The sequence below is a fragment of the Anopheles merus genome, unplaced genomic scaffold (assembly GCF_017562075.2).
Source record: "Anopheles merus strain MAF unplaced genomic scaffold, AmerM5.1 LNR4000080, whole genome shotgun sequence".
Classification (NCBI taxonomy): Eukaryota; Metazoa; Arthropoda; class Insecta; order Diptera; family Culicidae; genus Anopheles; species Anopheles merus.
In genome coordinates this window covers 33,370-40,000 of record NW_024427660.1, presented here as the reverse complement: position 1 = coordinate 40,000, position 6,631 = coordinate 33,370, and the positions used below count along the sequence as shown (strand labels likewise).

General features: G+C 50.8%; 1 pseudogene; it reads left to right on the top strand.

Annotated features, from left to right (window-relative positions):
- Window positions 1–2,289, top strand: part of LOC121601372 — a 6,575-nt pseudogene extending 4,286 nt beyond the window's left edge.
- The last annotated feature ends 4,342 nt before the right edge of the window (window positions 2,290–6,631 follow it).

Here is a 6,631-nt window from a genome sequence, read left to right as displayed (position 1 = left end):
CTGGAGGTTTTCCGGACAGACCGGGTCCGTACTTCCCTCGCCGAGTAGCTGCTGCCGGACTTCAGCAAACCTTGGGCACTCGAACATCACGTGCTCCGCGGTCTCAGGAACTCCGCTGCACAGCTGGCAGTCAGGGGACGATGTGAAGCCATTGCGACACAGGTAGTCCCGGAAGAAGCCATGTCCCGAGAGTACCTGGCACAAATGGAACGACACATCTCCATGTTTCCTCGACTGCCAGCTGCCGATGTCTGGAAGTACACGGTGCGCCCAACGCGTGTACCGGCTGGTGTCAGCTTCCGCATCCCACTTTTGCTGCCATTCCTCAATCGTGGCCTGTCGCTCCTGCTTCCGGATGTTCGCCCTCGTGTCAGTTCGGTTGACGGCACTTAATCGCTGGTAGACCCGGGCGTCTTCATCCACCAGCAGGCAGATGGGGGTCAAGCCAGCCAGGAGGGTGGCAGTCTCATACCTTACGGTACGGAATGCTCGTGCCACCCTCAGTGCCATCTTCCGCTGTACACGCTCCAGCAGGCGACCAGGCTCACGTTTTTTCAGCTCCATGCTCCATACTGGTGCAGCATACCGCATAACGGACTCGGACACCGAAGCTAGCAGCTTCGCTTTCGATGCCCTTGGTCCGCTATGATTTCGCAGCAATCTGGATGTGGCGTCGGCGATCTTCCCAGCCCTCTCGGTGACCTCCTTGACGTGCGGCAGCCACGACAACTTGTCCTGGAGGGTCACGCCGAGATAGCGGATCGAGCGGGACGAGGTGACGTCCACGTCGCCTACTCGGACGGTAATCCGCGTCGGGGCTTTGGAGCTGGAAATGACCACCATTTCAGTTTTCGCCGGCGCCAGCTCGAGATGGTGTTGAGCCATCCACTCCATCACTGAGGTGATCGCCTCTTCTGCAGCAGCTTTCACACTGTCTGGGGTTGTGCCTGGGACCAGCAGCACCAAGTCGTCGGCATACCCCAGGATCTCCGCATCGGGTGGCAGGGCGATGTCTAACACACCGTCATACATCGTGTTCCACAGAGTGGGGCCTAGAATAGACCCCTGTGGAACCCCTGCCGTGACGGACCGCACTACCGGGCCATCAGAGGTTTCATACACCAGCTCTCGGCCCTGAAAGTAGCTGTGTATGATGCGTTGGAGGCCGGCCGGAACTCCTTTCGACTGCAGCGCAGCGGCGATGGCCTGCCAGCTGGCCGTATTGAACGCATTCCTAACGTCTAGCGCCGCAACTAGTAGGAAGCGTTTGTCGCGTCGGTTCGTGCGACCGAACGACATCGCACGCTGGCCGGCCTCAACAACTCTCTGTATGGCACCGATGGTCGAGCGCCCTCTGCGGAAACCGTACTGCCGGTCCGACAGTCGTGTCGCTTCCGGATCCTCCAGATGCTCGTGCAGCCTGTTGAGGATCAAGCGCTCAAGCACCTTGCCCAGTGCATCCAACATGCACAGGGGCCGGTACGAGCTGCTCAATCCTGGGGGTTTTCCTGGCTTCGGGATGAGTACAAGGCGCTGCCTCTTCCACGCTGCAGGAAACGTGCCGTTAGCGAGGCAGTCCTGGTACAACGCTGTGAAAACCCCCGTATGCTCGAGGATGGCTGCTTTCACCGCCGCATTACAGGGATAACTGGCTTGTGGCCGCCAAGCGTTCATAGCGACGTGGCTTTTTGATCCTTCGATGTCGGCTCTTCCTATCATTGTGAAGCAAAATTCACCAAGCGTAGGATTGTTCACCCTTTCAAGGGAACGTGAGCTGGGTTTAGACCGTCGTGAGACAGGTTAGTTTTACCCTACTGGTGTGTGCTTATAGTCGCTATCTTAACGGAATTCCTGTGCAGTACGAGAGGAACCACAGGTACGGACCACTGGCTCAATACTAGTCCGACCGGACTTTGGTATGACGCTACGTCCGCTGGATTATGCCTGAACGCCTCTAAGGTCGTAGCCAATCCGAGCTGATAGCGCTTCTCAAACCCATTAGGTGTTCGGAAGCTAGCGGGCCTAACAACCCTCTGAGATCCGTTGGAGTCTGCCTTCGCAGCCCGGCGTCTCATCCCGCTATACCTAGGCCGCAATGAGTGGAGTTCGCTGCACGTGTTAGTACCGTAACTGGGAACGCCGTTGGCTTGAGCTCTGCCCAACGTGGATATACCTAGTTTCGACACCTATCAACCGCCCGCAAACGACGGGACTTCAGGCTGGGAGCTGCGAGTTGTAGAGATGCGTTCGCATCGATCCTCTCAGGCGACCCATGCTTGGTGGTTTGTCCGTGTGCCCCTTCCTCGATGTGCGCAAGCGCGTCTTGGTCTGGGGACCACGTCGACACAGGGGATACTTTTGTGAGAGCAAGAGTGTACTTGGTTGAGTGTAGCAAGGGATCGCGTGCCCCTTCCTCGATGGCGATACTAACCATCTTGGTCTGGGGACCGTGGTACCGTGCTCTGGTGAAGCTTGGTGCGTGCTCCTTCCTTGTCAGACGAGTGACTTGACTTGGTCTGGAGACCGTTCCTTTACACTAGTGGACAAGAGTTGGCTCCTTCTCCGTGTCAGACGAGTGACTTGACATGGTATGGAGCGGGACACGTAACACTGGTGAGCTTGTCAGCGTGCCTCCTTCTCGACTTGATTGTCTTGATGTGAGGACCGTGCGACCCACACCAGTACAGTCATACGGACTACCCATACCCTAGCGTTGAAGCTTGGCTACCTTCATCGTCAAGGGAGTGGGTTGGTCACTGGTGAAGCTTGGTGCGTGCTCCTTCCTTGTCAGACGAGTGACTTGACTTGGTCTGGAGACCGTTCCTTTACACTAGTGGACAAGAGTTGGCTCCTTCCGTGTCAGACGAGTGACTTGACCATGGTATGGAGCGGGACACGTAACACTAGTGAGCTTGTCGGCGTGCCTCCTTCTTGACTTGATTGTCTTGATGTGAGGACCGTGCGACCCACACCAGTACGTATACTGTACACTCATTATGGCTCTACCTTGTCCTGTTCATGAAGTGCTTAATGCAGCCATGGACTAGGTAATGGGTACTGGTGAAGCTTGACTTAGGCTCCTTCCTTGTCAGACGAGTGACTTGACTTGGTCTGGAGACTAAGGCTTTACATTGGTGGACATGCATCGTGCTCCTAGCTTGTCAGACGAGTGACTTGACATGCTGTGGAGAAGGTTGCTTAACACTGATGAGCTTGTCGGCGTGCCTCCTTCTTGACTTGATTGTCTCGATGTGAGGACCGTGCGGACCACACCAGTGAGTCATATAAGTACACTCGTAGTAAGCTTTTGTTCACCTTGTCTGGTCTGTGTTGTGCTCGACCGCCTTCACAGACAATGGACTTGGTGGATACTGGTGAAGCTTGGTGCAGGCTCCTTCCTTGTCAGACGAGCGACTTGACTTGGTCTGGAGACTGTTCCTTTACATTAGTGGACATGTGTCGTGCTTCTTCCTTGTCAGACGAGTGACTTGACATAGGTTGGAGATGGACGCGTAACACTAATGAGCTTGTCGTCGTTCCTCCTTCTTGACTTGATTGTCTTGATGCGAGGAACGTGCAGACCACACCAGTAAGCTTACATGCTCTCGTTACAAGTTGTATATGTTGACCCGTTTGGGCCGGTTGCCTTGCGCATGATGATGTTGACCATGTTTGGTTAACGTGTCGTGTGTCGAGGTGGTCGGTCTTGGTAGTAGGATGTCTTGTGCATGGCGTGTTGACCTCGTCGGTCGATGTGTCGTGTACGAGATGACCTACTTGCCCGTCGGTTGTCCAAGTTGTATGATGTGTTGACTTAGTCGACGTGTCATGTGCTTGGATGATTGGCGTACGGGTCATGTATGGTGTACTTCCTTCGGTTGAAGGGATGTACTAGTACATACTTGTATTAATTGTTTATTTCACGATCTGGTCTTTTGATTGGATCGTGAAAAAACGCTAAGTCCAAGAATCCTGAACTCGAGAGGAAAGCGCTGATGGCAACCTTTTTGACAGGACGTCCCTAGAAAACGGCTTTTTCCTTTTCGGCATTAAGTGGCATGTTTAACGTGGCTAGAACATCAATTATCCTGCAAATGGCACTCAAGCTTGGCAAAAGTCTCGAAACACTCCTATCTTGACGCACCTGCAACCGCAACACGATGCAAAACAAATTGCACGAGCTACTGATACTTGTACCATGCACGGTACACGGTTCCGAAAATTACGCCTGAAAGTATGCAATTTGGTGCTACCCTAGGGAACTTGTATGGGGAAGCCTACCTACGCGTGTCGCACGTTGCAAGTTGCATGGTCGTCGATCAGAGGCATGCAAAAGCACCTATCTAGGGGAATTACTCTACGTTCTAGTAGCTAGTGCGATTTTCCGGTCCAGCACGGCAGTACGCCTGCATGCATACAATCCATGTACCAACCATGTACCTAGGCGTTGGTCAGTAGCTTTTGGCGCCACATGGAGAAAGTATTCGAGTTCAGATTTCTGGGACTTAGCGTATTTTTCAAAACTATTAATTTAAATTAAACTATTAATGGGTCTCAAGCTAGGCGTTGGTCAGTAGCTTTTGGCGCCACATGGAGGAAGTATTCGAGTTCAGATTTCTGGGACTTAGCGTATTTTTCAAAACTATTAATTTAAATTAAACTATTAATGGGTCTCAAGCTAGGCGTTGGTCAGTAGCTTTTGGCGCCACATGGAGAAAGTATTCGAGTTCAGATTTCTGGGACTTAGCGTATTTTTCAAAACTATTAATTTAAATTAAACTATTAATGGGTCTCAAGCTAGGCGTTGGTCAGTAGCTTTTGGCGCAACATGGAGGAAGTATTCGAGTTCAGATTTCTGGGACTTAGCGTATTTTTAAAAACTATTAATTTAAATTAAACTATTAATGGGTCTCAAGCTAGGCGTTGGTCAGTAGCTTTTGGCGCCACATGGAGAAAGTATTCGAGTTCAGATTTCTGGGACTTAGCGTATTTTTCAAAACTATTAATGGAAATTAAACTATAAATGGGTCTCAAGCTAGGCGTTGGTCAGTAGCTTTTGGCGCAACATGGAGGAAGTATTCGAGTTCAGATTTCTGGGACTTAGCGTATTTTTCAAAACTATGAATGGAAATTAAACTCTAAATGGGTCTCAAGCTAGGCGTTGGTCAGTAGCTTTAGGCGCCACATGGAGAAAGTATTCGAGTTCAGATTTCTGGGACTTAGCGTATTTTTCAAAACTATTAATGGAAATTGAACTATAAATGGGTCTCAAGCTAGGCGTTGGTCAGTAGCTTTTGGCGCCACATGGAGAAAGTATTCGAGTTCAGATTTCTGGGACTTAGCGTATTTTTCAAAACTATTAATGGAAATTAAACTATAAATGGGTCTCAAGCTAGGCGTTGGTCAGTAGCTTTTGGCGCCACATGGAGGAAGTATTCGAGTTCAGATTTCTGGGACTTAGCGTATTTTTCAAAACTATTAATGGAAATTAAACTATAAATGGGTCACAAGCTAGGCGTTGCTCAGTAGCTTTTGGCGCCACATGGAGGAAGTATTCGAGTTCAGATTTCTGGGACTTAGCGTATTTTTCAATCTTATTAAACCGAATCAAACATAAAAATGATGAAACCTACACGACGTTCCTAGGTTATGGACGAAAAGTGACGATTTAGTGCCGGTCAGGATAGCCGTGCACCAAAATTGTGTACCGATCAGGGAAAGTACAACACGGAGGGCGCAGCCCGAGCGTACGCGTTCATGGATGTCCATGTTGGTACAAGTTGCCGGTCAGGATAGCCGTGCACCAAAATTGTGTACCGATCAGGGAAAGTACAACACGGAGGGCGCAGCCCGAGCGTACGCGTTCATGGATGTCCATGTTGGTACAAGTTGCCGGTCAGGATAGCCGTGCACCAAAATTGTGTACCGATCAGGGAAAGTACACTACGTTCCTATGACTTGGGTGAAAAGTGTTGATAAAGTGCCGGATAGGATAGACGGTGGCTTATCGTACACATCACAAACAAAAACCCCTTAGTGAGCAGTAGCAAGTGTCGATGGAACAAAGCGAAGGCAATACAAACTGATCAAGTACAATAAAGAACGCTACGTACTAGGACTTCTGTCCAAGAATGGTGTCCGCGACGGGAGGGCAATGGTCGAGCAAGCAGGTTTCCCTAGTAAACCTTGTATGGTAAACATACCCAAGCGTGTCCGTATGCACGCAACGATAGTCACGAACGGGCACATACCTAGGGAAAGTACTCTACGTACTAGGACTTCTGTCCAAGAATGGTGTCCGCGACGGGAGGGCAATGGTCGAGCAAGCAGGTTTCCCTAGTAAACCTTGTATGGTAAACATACCCAAGCGTGTCCGTATGCACGCAACGATAGTCACGAACGGGCACATACCTAGGGAAAGTACTCTACGTACTAGGACTTCTGTCCAAGAATGGTGTCCGCGACGGGAGGGCAATGGTCGAGCAAGCAGGTTTCCCTAGTAAACCTTGTATGGTAAACATACCCAAGCGTGTCCGTATGCACGCAACGATAGTCACGAACGGGCACATACCTAGGGAAAGTACTCTACGTACTAGGACTTCTGTCCAAGAATGGTGTCCGCGACGGGAGG